Genomic DNA, 20,261 nt, shown 5'->3' with positions numbered 1-20,261 from the left:
CACTTATGCAAGTTCAGCTATTCCACACCCTGTCTCTCATTGTCCAGGTGTGTGAATAGCATACTTCCTGTTTGGGCTGCTGGTGACCTGCTCACTAAATATACTATTACCCCCACACCTTCGAATAGATACACAGGACAAAAGGACATTGGGAATGATGTCCTTTGGTTTCTGGGAGTGGGTGTGTGCTTTTCTGCTCAACTTTGTTTATTTACTCAGACATGCATCTGTGTGTGTGATGCATATGTGAAGGACATTTCTAATTTGGATGTGCATGTGTGTACTTCTGTGTTCCTCTAGATATGTTTGCATGTGCACATGTGTTTCTAGGTTGGCTGGTTTTTAAGACAAAGTTTCTCTGTGTATCCATAGCTGTCCTGTAACTTGCTCTATAGACTTTCTGGCTTCAAACTCAAAGAACCTCCTGCCTTTGCTTTGGGAATGTTGTGATTAAACATATATGTGCATGTCTATTCTTCCAACGTCAAGCTATTCTGTATATTATTAGTTTCATGTGGGGTCTGAATGACAGGAATGGAGTTACATGTTACTATGTGAGTCTCAATGTACTTGGACAAAGCCCAACCCCAGTACAGATGTGATAGTTCTAGAGTCCCCATTTCACTCTCTAGCTTGTGACAGCCACAGATGAGAGCTGTGGTGGTTTGAATAGGCATGTCCTTCATGTATTTGAATGCTTGACCCACAAGGACTGACACTGTTAATCAATGTGGCCTTATTACATGAGGTATGGATTTGTTAGAGGAAGCATGCCACTGTAGAGTTGGGGTGTGAGATCATATATGCTCAAACCCCACCTAGTGTAGAAGCCAGGCCCTTCTCTTGCCTTTAAACCAACATATAGAACTTTAGCTACTTCTTCAGCACCAAATCTTCCTGGACCCTGTCATTTGCCCATAGAATACACTCTCCTACAATAGTGACATCAATCCATCCAAAATGCCATGGTTATAATGTGAAATATTTCCCATGACTCTATGTGTTTGAACTATTGATCTCTAAGCAACAGTATTCTTAGAAGGTTCTGTGGCATTTAATATGGGAGAGTTGGCAGACAGAAGTATGTTTACTGAGGGAACCTTCTCCCTCCCATCCTCCTCTCTCTCCGTCTTAGATGCCTTACACTCACACAGCAAGTACAGTACTCACCTGCCATGCCTTCTTGCCACTAAACTGACCATAAATAAGTCCTTTTCCACATTCATTTCTGAGAAGATCATTTAGTCATAGTGATGAAAAACACAACTAAAGAAGAAAATCAGTACCAGGAGTAAGGGTGTTATGTGATTGGCTTAAAATCTAGTGTAGTTTTGGCCCCAGCATTGACATGGAAAAATGTGACTGATCACAAATAAGAAACAAATAAAGGTAAATGCAAGGAAGAGATCGAGCCAGGCTATACCTGTAAGCCCAATATAAGTAATTTACTACCATAGCCCTCTCTTAAATATTTCACAACTCCCAAAAATATCACTCTCAGTCCACACTCACATGGCCTCTTAGGGAGGCAGAATGTGGGCAGTTTGACTATGTTTGTCCCATGCCTCCACCAGGGCAGGTGCCAGGCTGTATGGAAGCACCAAGACATGGCTCCTGGTGGGAAAGCACAATCTGAGATGTGGGAAAGCCAGAGCTGATTCAGGAGTTCCCCAGGCCCAAAGCAAGACCAGGGCCACAGGGTTCTCAGACTCTTGAACATCCATATGCCACTGGGAGTTACAGAAGTGCAGAGAATAGAGTCGGGCACCCTCAGGCTTGGGACAGTACCTATCCTAGGCCAGTACCATCTCTGGCCTGTCCTAGGGGTGGTTGCCCTTACCTTGTCATAAGCAGGCTTTGTGGCAGTTGCAGAAAGGAGTGCAGAGAGGCCTTTTACAGGAGAATTAAGTTGTAGCTCTGTAGTCAAATGCCTACTCCATGGTTCCCCATGGTATATCTTGATGGAAAAGACAGTCCAATATTCTAAACAGTTTATTGGCTGTTCATGGTGGAAAATGAATGGAAAACGTACCATACCCACTTCTCAGGGTAGACCTGAGATTAAATACCTTTTGTAGGGATGAAGATCTGGGAAGGGAAGCTTATTGGTTAAGTCCTCCCAGCCTCTAGGCACCTGATTATCATGGAGAACTCTCTTTTGAGCCTATGTGACCATATGGCATGTTTCTTTATGTGAGGAGAGAGGCATGTGTTCCAGACCAGGTGTCTGGCAGTGGGCAGGTCATCATCTCACTCTCAGGTATGTACCCACCATCTCTCTGGATCTCAACCTGCTCTACTTTAACAAGCTTCCTGAGATGGTTTTACTGTCCAACATATCACCACCAAGACCAACTGTTCAAACAAGTAAACTGTTAAGAAGCATTCCACAACCAAATAACATTTTAAAGATAAAACCAGAATGACCTAATCACATTTTAAACATCTCATTTCTTATTTCATTGCTTTACTATGTGAACTGTGTTCTTTCAAAAATTTGAAAATTTATCAGGGCCAAGGTCTGTACATCTCAGTAAACATTTGTTCAGTCAAAACAACCATTTTGAAGCCATAGAGCTTTGCTTGTTTTGTTTTAGTTTTGTTTCGATTTCATTTTATGTGTATAGGTGTTTCATCTCAACATACAGATATTCACCATGTGTATGTCTGGTGCCCAAGAGGCGAGGAGAGGCCACTGTATGCCTGGAAACTAGAGTTACAAATGGTTTTTAGCCACAATGTAGGTGCTGAGAACTGAATCCAGGTCCTCTGAGAAAACAACATTGTTCTTAACTGCTGAACAACCTTCCCAATTCATATATCATTTTTAATGCAGTTATAGTGCAAGGCTTCCTGGGCTTCAAGTGAGCCAGGACTTATTCATTCTGGAGTAGAGGGAAGCTGAGGCTTAGTGTTAGAGTTCAGCTCTTCCACCTGCCTCCATTCCATTTTCATTTCAGCATAAATTTCAGAGGAAATCTTCAGTAATTAGCACTCGGGCATGCTTTCTCCCATAAAAATAACTCATGCCTTATTCTCAAAGAAAAGATATTCAATGTATCCTAATATTCCAAACTTTTGATTTCAAAAATCTTTCCCATAGTACACCACGTATTTTATCAACTTTGTTGGGTATTATTCCACTGTGAACTACATATCATTGAGGTTTTGTCTTACTGTTTATTGCAATGCTAGGTGCTGGCCTCTAAGATTTGGAGTCTGCACATAACCTGAGGGACCCTGCCCCCAGTTAATTCTGATTGGTAAATCAAAAGACCAGCAGCCAATAGTTGGGGAGAAGAGACATAAATGGGGTTAGGAGTTGACAGGGGTTTAGGTTTCCTAGGCTAATGACCAGGAGGAAGGAGCAGGAGAAAAGAAAAAGAAACCACCATGTGAAAGGAAGAAAGTACAGGCAGGAGATAGAGCTGCAATGAGATAGCTGAGTCATAAAAATGTGGCCATATGGGCTGATCATTTGGAGTTAGGAGCATCCCAAACAGAACATAGAAATTAGTAAGTAGTAATTCAGACTTATCAATGAGAAAATGGATTCTAACACCATGGAGGTTAGACAGTTGCCCAGGTATCGTGGTGCCTAAGACATACTTTAAAATATAAGGTTGTGTGTAACATTCATCCTGAACATAAATGGTTGAAGGTGGGAAGTAATCCTGCAATAGGATTCATTAAATATATATTACAACATACTGGTATAAATTGTATTGACCAGGGTCATCTTGGCTCTTCATTCTCTATGGCATAAGTTCTATCTGGACATTTGACAAAAAAAGGGGTGAAAAATAAAAAACCTGGAAGGACATGAGTCCTCTGTAGAGAAGAGAGGAAGATGGAGAAGAAAATGAATGAGAGCTAGCCATCTTGACAACACTCACTTCTACAGAGCTACATAGACATTATAGAATACAGATGGCTAGAGATGGTGTACAGATGATGGAGTACATTCCTGGCATACATGAAGACTCAGATTTCACCTTCAGCACTGCATAAAGTGAGTGTAATCTCAGGACCCTGAGGGTGGAGCTGCAACCTAAGGTTATTCTTGGCTAGATAAGGTTTACAGTTACAATGACCTTCCAATAGTATTTTGAACACAAGAAGTATCAGTCCTATAAGACCCCAAAACATCACCATCACATACTCCTCACATGGATCAGCATCACTGCGTTCCAGTGGTCAAGGATCAACCAATGTATATGATTATCATGATAGACAAGCAGGTCAAAAGGAACCTAAAACTTCCTTCTTTCCTCTCTTGATGTGAAGGTCTCATCATAAGGTAACTAAAGATGACTGAATACACCTGATACTTCTGCCTCCTGTGTTGGTGCTGAGAGTACAACTGTGAACCATTTTTGCCATAGTATACAATGCTAGGGATTAAATTTGGGGCTTCATATACACTAGGCAATCCAGCATTCCATCAACTCAGCTAAATCCCAGCAACCATATTTTTTTGGTTTGGCTTGGCTTGGTTTGGTTTTGTATGGTCTGGTTTGGTTTGGTTTGGAGGAAACATGTAACTATGTAGTCCAGGTTGAACATGAACTCCTGTTTCTCCTGCCTCCACTTACTAGCATGTGGACTACCCTTGTGTGCCAACATGTGTCAATGACATTTTGAAGGTTTCTCTGTCACCCAGTCTGACCGTGAACTTCTGGTCTTTCCTTTCAATACCAACAATTGGAGGCTGATGCCAGGAGGTTTGGGCACAGGTTGGTAGTGATCATAGGTTGTTTGTGTTCCAACTGTGTTTGAAAACTTGTGTGTATTTCCAAAGTGATAATATATCTTAATTTGTACAATTACATTTTTTCAGGTATCTTTAGCTTGTATAGAAAACCATTCACATAACTCTGCTGCTTCAACTATCCCATAGAATTTGAAGTTTGAATTTGATTATCCATAGCAAATTTTAATTGGATTGTTTGTCTGTTTATTTCAGACAAGTTCTTCCTATGCATCCCAGACTCACAATGCTTTTCTCTCAGGCTCAGGGTACTGGAATTACAGATGCAAGCCACCATGTCTGGCAACTTACAGGTGCTTAATTACATGTTTGGAAAGCAGCTATCATATTACACAATGTAGTTCTAATCCATTCTGTCCTTAGTTAATTCTCTTAAATCCCTTATACTTTCTCTCTTTACCAATAAGGAAAGGCAACAGATCTCCCCAAAGTGTGAATACTATGTCAGTTACTACATAGAATGCATTTCATGGCATCCACCAGGAATTGAAATTCTGGGCTGGAATAATGACCCAAATTCAAAACCAGATCACCCACCTTGACAGGAGCAGGGTCCTGGTGTGAGTTGATTCCTTGGAAGCATTATGTCAAGGTTAGGAAAGTACAGTGTCTGAAAATCACTATGTCCCCTCCACTTCCTCCTTGGTAACCATAGTATAATCCTGATGTCCAGTTCCCGTCCTGGATAGGACAGGCATTGGCTGAATTCCACAAGAAGGGTACTACTTCATCTCCCTCATGCCATCTCTTTTTCCAGCAAAGAGACGTGAAGTCTCTTTTAAAAAGAGAGGTACCAAGATGGGAATAGAAGTCCATGCTTCTCATCTTAGCATTCAAGAGGTTGAGATTAAGCATCATTCCTTGCCTGGGTAACTTAGCAAGACCCTACCTCAAAATTAAAACTATTAAAAAGGCTAGTTTATGTACCATAGAGGTAGTAGAGCCTGGCCTCCACCAGTCATAGGTGAAGCATCCCAGATGTGCTTTAGTGTTAGGGGACTTTGCTAGCATATCTGACGTCCTAGGTAAATATCTATGAAGAAAGATAAATACAGGGAAAGGGGTGTGGGGGAATTATGTCATATACATAAAGAAGTAGGGACAAAACACAGATTAATCACAGAGATTCATAATACACAGAGAGAGAATATAAAAAGAAAGAAATTAGGAAAGAAAGGAAGGGAGGAAGAAAGAAAGGAAGGAAGGAAGAAGCCACAAGTCTGAGAGAGACAGAACAAGAAAGTAAGAAAGTAAAAATAGAAAGACCAGATACTCAGGGACTTAGGAAGAAAATGTTGGAAGGGTCACTCAGTACCTGCACCTGATGGAATCCACTGGGCTATGATGGTTCAGCTTCATTGTTGAGCAGCTCATATTAACAAAACCTAAGCCTACAATGAATGAAGTCTTGCCCTTCAGGCAGATTTTCAGATGAAGGACCCTAGTTTTTACTGAAATGTAAGAGCTATTAAGAGGCTTGGCCTGGTAAAAAGTAGGTAGGTTACAGAGTTCCTGTGAAGGACCCTAAGGGCTTTTACGAACTTTACACTCACCACCTCAGGTCAAGATTTGGCCAAGTACCAGTTTCCTGCCTTGCATCAAAGATAGGCCAAGTTCCATTCTCCACCCACAGTTCTTGGGAGAGCAGGGACATTCTAGAAAAAACACAGAATGTACTGACTGATAGTCACCTGACCCTCTTGTTCCAGATAACATTTAAATGCATGCCATGTGCTTGCTAGCCAATAGATTCAAAGTTCAATATGCTTAGTCAATAAGTTTAAACTGTAACCTTGCTGATATAATCTGTACTCCTAAAGAGTATAAAAACTGCTTTTTATAGCCATTCAGGGTCGCCTTCTGGTCACTCACCATGAGGGGCTGATTCAAGGTCAACCCCAATGTGCCAGAAAATAAACCTCTTGCATGCATCAAAATCCATTTTCATGTCTCACTTGGGGGTCTCCCAGTAGTTAAAACTCACTTTGAGCCTTACACAAATACCTAAATCTAGTCAAATTTAGGATCACATGAACCATGACTCTGGGTATGCTTTTTAAATACCATTTCCACAAATATTTCATTGAATAGGGGATCCATACCTTGAATGTAGATAGGCACCGTTTATTGATAATGTGTGCCCCAGACAAAATAAAAAAGGAGAATGCAAGATAAACACAGTACACATCTATCTCTGGCACATGTCTGTGGATACATTGTGACAATCTGTTATATGCTCATGTCACCCCTGCCTGCCAGTATGGATGGAACCCTCAAAACAAACTCTCCTTTTCCTGTTGCCACTTGTCAAGCACTTATTCACCACAGTGAAGAAGTGATTCCTACTGGAAATTTGTATACCCAGGGATTTGCCACTGTGATAAACCTGACCTCGTGGTTCCCAGATTTTTAGAACTGCTTTATGGAAAGAATGTAGAATTCTAAAGAAGCCCTAAAATGACTTGTTTTGGAGTACTCTGATAGGACTTTGAAAGACCAGGATAGTAAAAGAACTGCAAACAATAGTAGGACTCTATGAAAACAAGGCTAAAAACCATCCACACATTCTGGGAAAGAATCTCATTTGTTCTGTCTGTGTCCAAGGAACTTGTGTGACACTGAATTAAAAATGAATGGACTCCTTTATTTTGTGGAGAACATTTATTGGCAAGCGGTAGTAGTGCTGTGGTATGGCTACTACTCATTGCTCTAATTCAAGCCTCGAAAGAGAAGGAGCAAAAATGGTTAGGAAAATTGGGAGTAATTTAGTAAGAAAAGAATAAGAGAATGAAAGGAGCCTGGTATAGCTGTCTCCTGAAAGACTCAGAACCTGAGAAACACAGAGGGAGATGCTCACAGTCAACCATTGGACTGACAACAGGGTTCCCAATGGAAGATTTAGAGAAAGAACTGAAGAAGCTGAAGAGGTTTCCAACCTCATAGGAAGAGCAACAATATCAACCAACCAGACACCCCACAGCTCCCAGGGACTAAACCACCAACCAAAGAGTACACATGGAGCAAGCCAGGGCTCCAGCTGCACATGTAGCATAGGATGGCCTTGTTGGGCGTCAGTGGGAGGTGAGACCCTTGGTCCTGTGAAGGTTCAGTAGGGGAATGCCAGGGTAGGGAGGCAGGAGGGAGTGGGTGGGTTGGTGGGAATGTACCCTCATAGAAAGAAGGGGAGGGAGGATGGGCTAGGAGAATTCGGAGTGGAAACTGGGAAAGGGAATAACATTGAAATGGAAATAAAGAAAATATCCAATTAAAAAACCAGAAAAGAAAACAATAAGAGAAAGTTTAAGGTTGTAGATAATGTGGGTTCAGAGGAAGAGGCTGTAATTGTTAAGGTAAAGAGAACCATTAAATAGAAACTTATGCTCTGAACTGAGACAATAGGAAAGCTGTGCCAAGAGCAAGACTTTACCCACTGTAGGCTCAGGTTTGTGTTAAGCAAGGTTTATTTGATCTTATTTTTTCTAAATAAATATAGTCACCCTGTAAGTGACTATATTTTTTGTACCCAGGGTCACAGCAGCTAATAGCTCTTCAGGCCACAGGAGCAGCCTATATTTTTCTAGCAGTAAAACTTGGCCGTAAACATCCATGTGGTGCAGGTTCTTCAGCCAGGAAACTTCCAAGATTGATGGATTCCTGGAGGCTCATATCAAAGTTCCATAAAATTGTTGAGGTTAGTACCAACCAGCATGGCTAGATTCCCTTTATGGAGACCCTGCCTGAGAAGGTGCTATATGAAGTCAAGAGGGTAAAGCCTAAATTGGATCAGAGATGCCAAAGTGTTGGACATGTTTGAGAGGACCAAGAGAAGCCAATTGAAGAGAAAAGTCACAATGTTTAGCTGAAGAGCTGAACTGACAGGCCTGCTCTCATCCCTGAAGCACATATAATTCCATCACAGTTGCCAGGCACTGAAGATGGAACGTCAGAATAAAGATTTTTTTTCTGTGGGTATGGAAGAATTTTCTCAATTGAGAGTCAATTTTACCAAATGACTCCAGCTTCTGTCAAGTTGAAACGTTACGAGTCCCCACAGGACATACCAAGGCAAAGAAAAATCATTTTCCCTAGAAGGAAAAAGACATGGGATGGCAGACAAGGGGGATGGGGAAGGGATATTTGCAGGGACAAAGGACTACCTCTGTGTAAAGTGCAGATTGATGTGCCCTAGGCAAATGGAAGTTTATACAGAGAAGGGAGGAAACACAGTGTTAGGAAAATTTGTTAATTTTGATTGGATGAGTTTGGTCAGTATAGCATTTTGATAGCTGGACCTTTTCGATTTCAGGAGTAGAAAATGGCCAGATGAGGGAATAGACCTTAGTGGTCAGCTTTAGGAATGCAATCTTCAGTAGCGAAGGGTTAATAGGGACAAGGGAACTGGCAAAACATGTCAGAGACATGTCTGCCATGCTGTGGATTGCATTGATGCTGATTGTATTTTGATGCTAATCCTGTCCCCAATGTGGAGCAAACCAAATACTCAGGTAATTCCATGTGAACCTGCTCCCCAATTTAACCAAAAATAAAGGCCAGAGCCTGTGATTGGGCAATGGAAGAGAAAGGCTGTTCTAGAAATTTTAGAGACGGAGAGAGGGGAAAGAAGGACAGAAACTAGAAGGGAGAACTGAGAGACGAGAATATGGAGGAAGAAGAGGTGGAAGATAGAGCAGACACTCGTGGCCTGGAGGACGCACAATTAGCCAGGGATCTCATAGCTGGGTGTAGTGGTAAATCTGCCCAACCTAAGTGTGCAGTTTATAAATGTTATAACTGAGTTGTGTGTTCTTTGCATGGACATATTCAGGTTGAAGATTTATTGGTACAGATATAGCTGGTTTAAATATGTCTCTAGTGTTTTCCTTTCATGTTGCAAAAGGGAACTAAGTGAGACTGGGGCAGTTGTCATTCTACAGACCAGGGACAGAGGTGGATGCCCTGTTGAACATGAGTGGTAGCTCCAGTCATTTTCAGAAAAAATGGATTTGGTCAGCTTAGCAAGCCAGCTGTGGGAGCCAGGATCAGACTGCCTTTTCTGGCACCACAACACAGGTCTTTAGTGATCTTTCCCCCACATTTTTGGTTTTTTTTTTATAGTCATTTTATTTTTTTATTGGATATTGTGTTTGATTACATTTCAAATGTTATTGCCTTTTCCAATTTCCCCTCTGCAAATCCCCTATTGCATTCCCCCTCCCTCTATTGCTCTGAGAGTGTACCCATTTACCCACTCCCACCTCACTGTCCTGGTATTCCCCTACACTGGAGCATCAGGCCTTCACAAGATCAAGGGCCTCTCCTCCCACTGATGACAGATAAGGTCATCCACTGCTACATATGCAGCTGGAGCAATGGGTCCCTTCATGTGTACTCTTCGGTTGGTGGTTTAGTCCCTAGAAGTTTGGGGGGTTTTGGTTGGTTGATGTTATTCTTCCTATGGAGTGGCTAACCCCTTAAGTTCCTGCAGTCAAGTCCAGATTGACATAACTTCTAGTACATAAAATCTCCTAAGCAGAATTAGCCACTGTATTTAGCCTGTGCTGACACTATGAGCAGGTTGTATTACAATTGTTATGTGTCCTGAGTTGCTCATATTTGTAGTTTTTACTTTTTCAAGAACAGTGACCAGCTCAGTGTTTGTCCTGTATTTTCCATTATTTTTTATGAATTTACATTTCAAATGTTAACCCCTTTCTTCCCTCTCCCAAACCCCCTCCTCTCTCAAAGACTGAAATGGGGATGCTTTATCCCTTCTTAGAAGAGGGAACAAAATACTCATTGGAGGAAATACAGAGAAAAAGAGTGGAACAGTGACTGTGGAAAAGGTCATTTAGAGACTGCCCCATCTGGGGAACCATCTCATATGCAGCCATCAAACCCAGTCACTTGCTGATGCCAAACAATGCTTGCTGACAGGGCCAGATATGGGTGTCTCCTGAGAGACTCTGCTAGAGCCCTACTAATACAGATGAGGATGGTTGCAGCTAACTATTGAACTGAAAAAGAAGACTGCAATAAAGGAATTAGAGGAAAGACTGAAGGAGATAAAGGGGTTTACAACCCCATAGGAAGAATGACATTATAACCAACCATACCCCACCAGAGATCCCAGGGACTAAACCACCAACCAATAAGTACACATGAGGGAAACAATGATTCAAGTCACTTATGTAGCAAAGGATGGCATTGTCCAGCATTAATAGGTGGAAAAGCTTTTGGTCCTGTGAAGGCTCATTTCCCCAATGTAGGGGAATACCACGGCATTGAGGTGGGTATAGGTGGGTGAAGTGGGAGCAACCTCATAGAAGCAGGGAGAGGGAGTGGTGGCATAAGAGCTTTCTGGAAGGAAAACTTAGAAAGGGGATAGTATTTAAAATGTGAATAAAGAAAATATCCTATAAAGGAAAGAAAGAAATAGTAAGTTAAAGTCACTCATGGTCATATTAGATACTAGTTTAGTTAATAGCAATAAAATATTTTCAAGGTTATTCACATAGTAAATACCCAAAAATAAAAATGTTTTACAAGCCACATATAATATTAATAGGTAATTTGTCTTCAAATTTTTCAGAAATCCACAGAATATGGCATTTTAAATTATTTCATTATTAAAAGATGTTTTGAATAAAAGATTTGTTCATCACAATACCATCATTTCATTTCAAAGAAGATGTTGAACACCAATAACCTCTATATGGCACTATTTCTATTGTGGCAAGCTAGCCACTGCACAGAGAAAAATGCCCATCCTTCCACTAGAGACATGATGTCCAGAATGGACAAATGGACACATGGAAGTTGACTGCTAAGCTCTGCCAAGACAAAGCAAGCAATCCTTTCATAACTCCTGCTTCACAAAAGTCTGTCAGATATATTGGGACAGAAGGTTGTAGATGGATGCTCCAATGGCATAGAAAATAATGGGGACTGTCTAGGTAGTCAGCTATCTGTCATTTCTATAATTTTTGGAAGTTCTGTCCTTGTATTTCCTGCATAATAAGGTAATATTTATTCCTTCTCAGGTCTCTGATAGGGTAAAGACAAGTCATAGTCTTAGTATAAACTTAAGTTGTTTAGGATTTAAGAAGATGTACTAAATCTAAGAATATGTTTCTAGGACAGTAATGCAAATTAGGATAGAAAATGAGTTAAGTACAAAACTTTAAGGACAACAAAATAGGAGAGATAACAGAAAACTTTTGAAAGTTGCAAAATACTATGGACTAGTCATTGTAAATGTATACCATACCTTATAGCTTTCATAATTGTTATAATTGTATTCAAATTCTATTTAAAAGAAAAAGAGCCTTTTATTGAACTAAAAAGAGGAATTGTAGAGAGAATATCTTGTCTAATGTTCAGATGCAACACCTGTCAATTACATAGCCCATAACCTATGTCTTAGACAGGAAATAGAAGGTGAGACATTGGGAGGAGAAATAATTCAGGAACTGAGCCTGGCATGAGTATTTTCCAGGGGAGATGTGAAGAGATGGACACATGGTACCTGAGCAGAGGTAACCAGGCAGGTGGCAGAATGTAGGTTAAAATAATTGGGACATCTAAGTTTTGATCTAGTCATTATAGAGCCTAGCTATATGATCAATATATTTGTAAATAAATTTGGAGTCTGAGACTTATATCTTTGAGCATAGTGCTAGGAGACAGAACCAGGCATAATTTCTAAACATGGGAGAGTGAGAAATGACCACATCAATGATTAATAATTTCTGGATTATTTCTCCATAGAAAACAAGATATTTCAAGTGAAATCTATATTTAAACATCTATCCACAAATCCGACCCAACAGAAAATACTAGAAGAAAACACGAACTCAAGGAGGATAACTATATCTAAGAACACAGGAAATAAGTAACTCCATACCAGTAAAAACAAGGCAAACACACACACACACACACACACACACACACACACACACACACACACACATACACACACACACATACACACACCACCACCACCACCACCACCACCACCACCACCATCACTCCTACCACGACCCACCCCCCCAACAACAACAACAAAAACAACAACAACAACAACAACAACAACAACATAGAATCAGGAAGCAACAATGCACTGCTCATTAATATCTCTTGAGTTCTTTGTATAATTTAGATATTAACCCTCATGAAATGTAGGAATTAATAAACATCTTTTCCCAATCTGTTAGGTTGCCATTTTGTCCTAATAACAGTGTCCTTTGCCACACATAAGAATTTTGTAATTTTTGAGATCCCATTTGTACATTATTGACCTTAGAGCATAAACCATTGTGTTTTGTTCAGGAAATTTTCCCTGGGCCTATATGTTCAAGGCTCTCCCACTTTCTCTTCTATTAGTTTTAGTGTATCTGATTTTGTTTGGAGGTCCTTAATCCACTTAGACTTGAGCTTTGTATAAGGCTATAATCATGGATAGATTTGCATCCTTCTACATGCAGACCTCCAGTTGTAACAGCATCATTTGTTGAAAATGCTTCCCCCCATCCCATTGGATGGTCTTAGCTCCTTTGTCAAAGATCAGGTAACCATAAGTGTGTGGGTTAATTTCAGGATCTTCAATTCTATTCCACTTTCTGTCTCTATACCAATACCATGCAGTTTTTATCATAATTGCTCTGTAATATAGCTTGAAGTCAGGGATGGTGATTCCTCCAGTAGTTCTTTTATTGTTGTGAATAGTTTTTGTTATCCTGGGTTTTTGCTTTTCCAAATGAATTTGCAAATTGTTCTTTCTAACTCTCTGAAGAATTGGATTGGTATTTTGATGGGGATTGCACTGAATCTGTAGATTGCTTTTGGCAAGATCGCCATTATTACTATATTAATCCTGCCAGTCCAGGAGTATGGTAAACTTTTCTGTTTTCTGAGATCTTCAATTTCTTTCTCTCAGAGATTTGATTTTTTTTCATACAGATGTTTCACTTGCTTGGTTAGGGTCGCACCAAGGTATTTTATATTATGTGTGACTATTGTGAAGGATATTGTTTCCCTAATTTCGTTCTCATCTTATTTATCCCTTGAGGAGATTGAGGCTAATGATGTTAGTTAATTTTATATCCAGCTACTTTGCTAAAGTTGTTTTTCAGCTAAGGAGTTCTCTGGTGGAATTTTGGAGTCACTTAAGTATAGTATCATATCATCTGCAAATAGTGATATTTTCACTTCTTCCTTTACAGTCTTTATCCCTTTGACCTCTTTTGGTGTCTAATTTCTCTGGCTAAGACTTCAAGTACTATATTGACCAGGTAGGGAGAGTGTGGCAGCGCTATCTAGTCCCTGATTTTAGTGGGATTGCTTCAAGTTTCACTCCACTTAGTTTTATGTTGGTGACTGCTTTGCTGTATATTGCTTTTACTATGTTTAGGTATGGGACTTGAGTTCCTTATCTTTTCAAGTCTTTTACCATAAAGGGATGTTACATTTTGTCAAGTACTTTCTCATGCATCTACTGGGATGATCGTGTGGCTTATTTCTTTGAGTTTGTTCATATAGTGGGTTGCATTGATGGATTTCCATATACTGAACCATCCCTGCATCACTGGAATGGAGCCTACTTAATTGTGGTGTATGATTAGTTTGATGTGATCTTGAATTCAGGGTGCAAGAATTTTATTGAGTATTTTTGCATCAATAGTCTAAGGGAAAATTAGTCTGAAGTACACTTTCTGTTTAGGGTCTTTGTGTGTTTCAGGTATAACCATAATTAAATCTTCGAAGAACAAATTGGGTACTGTTGCTTCTGTTTCTATTTTGTGCAAGAGTTTAAAGAGTACTGGTATTAGGTCTGCTTTAAAGGTCTGATAGAATTCAGCACTAAACCCATTTGGTTCAAGCTTCTTTGTGGTTGGGAGATTTTTAATGATGGCTTTGATTTCTTTAGGACATATTGGACTGTTTAAATTGTTTGGCTGATGCTGATTTAAATTTTGTACCTGGGATCTCCCTAGAATAATGACCATTTCATCCAGATATTCCCGTTTTGTTGAGTGCAGGTTTTGTAGTAGTATCCTATAATTTTTTAAATTTAAATTTCCTCAGTTTCTGTTGTTATGTCTCCCTTTTCATTTCTGATTTTCTTTATTTGGATACTGTCTCTATGTCCTCTCGTTAGTCTGGATAAGGGTTTACCTATCTTGTTTATTTTCTCAAAAAGAAAAACAGCTCCTGGTTTTTGTTTGTTTGTTTTGTTTGTTTGTTTTGTGATTCTTTGTACAGTTCTTTTTGTTTCGACTTGTTTGATTTCAACACTGAGTGTATTTCATGATGCCTACTACTCTTGGGTATATTTGCTTCTTTTTGTTATAGAACTTTCAGGTGTGCTACCAAGCAGCTAGTGTTTGCTCTCTCCAGTTTGGTTTTGGAGGCACTCAGAGCTATGAGTTTTCCACTTAGCACTGCTTTCATTGTACCCCATAGGATTGTGTATGTTATTCTAAAATATCTTAAATTTCTTTCATTATTTCTTCCCTGACCAAGTTATCAATGAGTAGAGCATTGTACAACTACCACATGTATGTGCAATTTCTGAGTTTCGTTGTTTCGTTGTTGTTGTTGTTGTTGTTGTTGTTGTTGTTAAAGACCAGCCTTAGTCCGTGGTGATCTTATAGGATACGTGGGATTATTTAAATCTTCTTGTATTTGTTGAGGCCTATTTTGTGATCAATTATATGGTCAGTTTAGGAGAAGGTACCATGAGGTGCTGAGGAGAAGGTATATTCTTTTGTTTTAGGGTGAAATGTTCTATAGATGTTAAAAAAACATTCAATTAATAACTTCTGTTTCACTGTGTCTTTATTTAGTTTATGTTTCCATGATCTGTCTACTGAAGAGAGTGGGAGACTGACTCTTCCCACTATTATTGTTTGTGGTGCAGTGTATGCTTTGAGCTGTAGTAAAGTTTCTTTTATCAATGTAGGTGCCCTTGCAGTTGGAGGATAGTTGTTCAGATTTGAGAGTTCAACTTGGTAGACTATTTCCTCTGATGAGTATGAAGTGTCATTCCTTGTCTTTTTTAATAACTTTTAGTTGAAAGCGGATTATATTTGATATTAGAATGGCTACTCCAGCTTGTTTCTTGGGACCATTTGCCTGGAAATTTTTTTCAGCCTTTTACTCTGAGGTAGTGTTTGTCTTTGTCACTGAGGTATTTTTCCTGTATGCAGAGAAATGCTGGGTCTGTTTGCATGTCCAGTTTATTAGTCTGTATTTATACTGGGGAATTGAGTCCATTAATGTTAAGAGATATGAAGGAATAGTAATTGTTGTTTCCTGTTATTTATGTTCTTAGATGTAGAATTATGTTTCTATGGGTATCTTCTTTTGAGTTTCTTGAAAGAAGATTAATTTTTTTCTTTTTCCAGGGTACAGTTTCCCTTCTTGTTTTGGAATTTTCCATTTATTATCCTTTGTAGGGCTGGATTTGTGGAAAGATATTGTGTAAATTTGGTTTTGTCATGAAATATCTTAGTTTCACCATCCATGGTAATTGACAGTTTTCCTGGATATAGTAGCCTGGGCTGGCATTTCTGTTCTCTTAGGGTCTGTATGAGATCTTACCAGGATCTTCTATCTTTCATAGCCTCTGTTGAGAAGACTGATGTAATGTCACTTGATCTTTTTCCCTTATTACTTTTAATATTCCTTTTTGTTTTGTGTGTACAGTGTTTTGACTATTATTTGATGGGATGCGTTTCTTTTCTGGCCAAATCTGGACTTCTGTGGGCTTCTTGTATGTTCCTGGGCATCTCTTTCCTTAGTTTAGGGAAGTTTATTTTTATAATTTTGTTGAAGATATTTACTGGCCTTTTAAGTTGGGAATATTTGCTCTCTTCTATTCCTATTATCTTTAGATTTGGTCTTCTTTTTGTGTCCTGGATTTTCTGAATGTTTTGGGTTAGGAGCTTTTTGCATTTTTCACTTTCTTTGACTACTGTGTCAAAAATTTTTTATGTTATCTTCTGCCCCTGAGATTCCCTCTTCTATCTCTTGTATTCTGTTGGTGATCCTTGTATATATGACTCCTGATCACTTTCCTAGGTTCTCTGTTTCCACAGTTGTCTCACTTTGTGATTTCTTTATTGTTTTTATTTCCATTTTTTAGATCCTGGATGGTTTCGTTCAATTGCTTCACCTGTTCAGTTGTGTTTTTCTGTAATTCTTTAAGGGATATTTGTGTTTCCTTTTTAACGGCTTCTACCGGTTCACCTGTATTTCTTTAAGGGAGTGATTAATGTCTGTCTTAAAGTCCTCTATTCTCATCATGAGATGTTTTTTTAAATACAAATCTTTCTTTTTCTTTTGTGATGTGATATTCAGGATGGCCTGTGTTGGGAGAACTGGGTTCTGATGATGCCAAGTAGCCTTGATTTCTGTTGCTTATGTTCTTGCTTCTCACCATCTGGTTATCTCTGGAGTTAGTTGGTCTTGCTGTATATGAGTGGAGCTTGTCTCTCTTGTGGGCCTATGAGGCTGTGATCTTAGGAGTGAGAGCACTACTGGGAGACCACCTTGTTCCAGGTGGGTTTGGGTCTGGACAGCTGTGGGACAGTCTTAGCTCTGTGTGCAGATGGAGCCAGGAAGGGTCCTGTACCAGACATCTTGGTGGTTCCTGTGTCGTGTGTGCTCCTGGCAGGTCCCGCTTTGGACAGTGAGTGGAGCAAAAGTGAGATCTCAAATGTGGTATGAGGAGTGAGAGCACTCCTGGGAGACCAGCTTTTTAATGGGCAGGTTTTGCATAGTGAGGACTTTAGGACAACCTTACCTCCAAGGCGTAGATGGAGACAGGAAGCTTCCCTTTTCTTTTTAACCCTCTTTCCTTTACCCAGGAAAGAGAAAGAAAGAAAGAAAGAAAGAAAGAAAGAAAGAAAGAAAGAAGGAAGGAAGGAAAAAAGAAAGAAAGAAAGAGGAGAGAAAAAATAAATCCCCAAATCTAACCTTGCTAATTCATCTTCTCCAAGTCCAAGACCATAATTATTAGTAACTATACCCTTTTAAAAGACAACAAATATCTAACATCTATTGAATGACCAAAATTCCTTTCCCCCATCTCTTGGGAGTGTGGTGAATTTCTCTTATAATTGCTTGGACATAGAATTCATCTTTGGTGGCCCAGAAAATTTAGAAACGTAATTAGTTTTAAGAAAGCTAGCAGTAATCATTTGTTGTACAGTGTCTATGTGCTGAGAAAGTTCACGGCTTAACTGAAGTCCTGACTGGAATAGTCGGAAAGGCTGGCTGAACTAAGGTATTCTGGAATCATAAGCCCTTCCCAAGCTGTTCTGAAAGCAATTTTCCCAAGGAACTAGCAATCTGAGTCTGTATCAGTCATCTCAGAATCTTTGAGGTTGGGTCTTGCCAGAATGGCTTCCTCAGCCTTCCATTCTGCAATATAGAAACCTTACAATCAATATATAGCTATGCAAGACATTTGTAATGAAATGTGCATGGTGCACAGATAAATTATGGATGATTTACTATTTTTTGTTTGAGCAGGTGGAAGACAGATTTTTTTAGAAGTTAGTTTGATAATATACTCAAGCATCAATATAAATCCATGTCATGTGAAAGGACTTATTAGTATATAATAATAAGTCATTATTATATGACTAACTATATTATTATATATTATATAAGAACAAGTCATGAGAACTCTGTATTGAAGAAGATGTATTGGCAATGCATAGCTGAAGTTGTGACTAGAGACATCTTAAAATCTCAGCCAGTTGTAGAGTTGTTCCAATAGAGGGCTTAGCATTATAAATTACCAGTTCATTTAGTCCTTTTGATTTTCTCTTTTCTTTCTGCAGCCAAGATCTTCAGGGCTCTACTTCTATTAAATCTGATTTTTATAATTTTTGAAGAAATCCAAAGCCTTTTCTACTTTCCTGTTAACACAAACCTAGAGCCTCTCTTTCAACATAGCATGCCTTTTGCCCAGCAGTTTGAAGTCATCATAAGTATATACGAGCAATTCCTTTTCTATTTAGGTCTGCTCTATTCTGACCTCTCTCAAAGAGTGTATACCATTCCATTTTAAGCTTTGAACTTATAATCACCTTCGTTTTGATAATTTAAAAACATTTAAAACAATTACTATTATTATTTATTGAGATAGTGTTTCTCTGTGAAGCCTGGGCTGACCTGTATTTGTTCTATACATTAGGCTTGCCTTGAACTCACAAGGAACTTTTCTGTCCCTGTCTTTGTCTCTCAGGTATTGAGATCAATGCATGAATTTAATTATTTTGTATCTATGTACCCTTGAAAATATTTATTTCAATTCCCCTTCTTTGGAGATTACTATCTATGTAGATTTTTTTTGGTCTTACCCTTTTCTCTTTAATTTAATATAATTTTCTATATTCAATTTCATTTCAAATCCCTTCTATTTAGTGTATAAACATATTCCCAAGCAACAGTGCATCTGCTTAGAGGTTTTGCCTTGGGTTTATGTATCACTCACTAAGGTGAGGTGTAACCAGTTCACCCATGGGAGTCCACATTTAAAGAGAATGTTTGTTCAGAATAGCATTGATACCATACCTCACTGTGGGAAGGAAGTCTCCAATCTATTCCATTTTAAATAGGGCCACTATCTGTGTGTCCAATTGGATACCATGATGATATATCACATTTAGACTTCAATTGGCAATAATCCTTTGTCTTTTAAAATCTAAAACAATGTCATATTATCTCTGTGACATATGTATTTATTTGATTGATTTATCTCCCTCGACAAAACCCATTTGTATCTTCTATTCCCAAGCTGATAATTAATGTATTATATAGTTAATATACTTAACAGTATTATTCTTTTTTTTATTATTATTATTTTTTATTATTAACTTGAATATTTCTTATATACATTTTAAGTGTTATTCCTTTCCGGGTTTCGGCAAACATCCCCTTCCCCTCCTTCCTTATGGGTGTTCCTCCCCACCCTCCCCTATTACCGCCCTCCCCCCAACTGTCTAGTTCACTGGGGGTTCAGTCTTAGCAGGACCCAGGGCTTCCTCTTCCACTGGTGCTCTTACTAGGATATTCATTGCTACCTATGAGGTCAGAGTCCAGGGTCAGTCCATGTATAGTCTTTAGGTAGTGGCTTAGTCCCTGGAAGCTCTGGTTGCTTGGCATTGTTGTACATATGGGGTCTCGAGCCCCTTCAAGCTCTTCCAGTTCTTTCTCTGATTCCTTCAACGGGGGTCCTATTCTCAGTTCAGTGGTTTGCTGCTGACATTCGCCTCTGTATTTGCTGTATTCTGGCTGTGTCTCTCAGGAGCGATCTACACTTCTGCACTTCTTTGCTTCATCCATCTTATCTAATTGGGTGGCTGTATATATATGGGCCACATGTGGGGCAGGCTCTGAATGGGTGTCCCTTCAGTCTCTGTTTTAATCTTTGCCTCTCTCTTCCCTGCCAAGGGTATTCTTGTTCCCCTTTTAAAGA

At 39.3% G+C, this 20,261-nt stretch overlaps 1 protein-coding gene across 3 annotated transcripts in view; it reads left to right on the top strand.

Annotated features, from left to right (window-relative positions):
* The window catches only part of Hpse2 (heparanase 2 (inactive)), a 1,004,606-nt gene that overhangs the window by 153,766 nt on the left and 830,579 nt on the right, over positions 1 to 20,261 (top strand). The gene's annotated exons all lie outside the window — the stretch shown is intronic.

The sequence above is a fragment of the Rattus rattus genome, chromosome 2 (assembly GCF_011064425.1).
Source record: "Rattus rattus isolate New Zealand chromosome 2, Rrattus_CSIRO_v1, whole genome shotgun sequence".
Taxonomy (NCBI): domain Eukaryota; kingdom Metazoa; phylum Chordata; class Mammalia; order Rodentia; family Muridae; genus Rattus; species Rattus rattus.
This window is presented reverse-complemented; position numbering and strand designations above follow the sequence as displayed.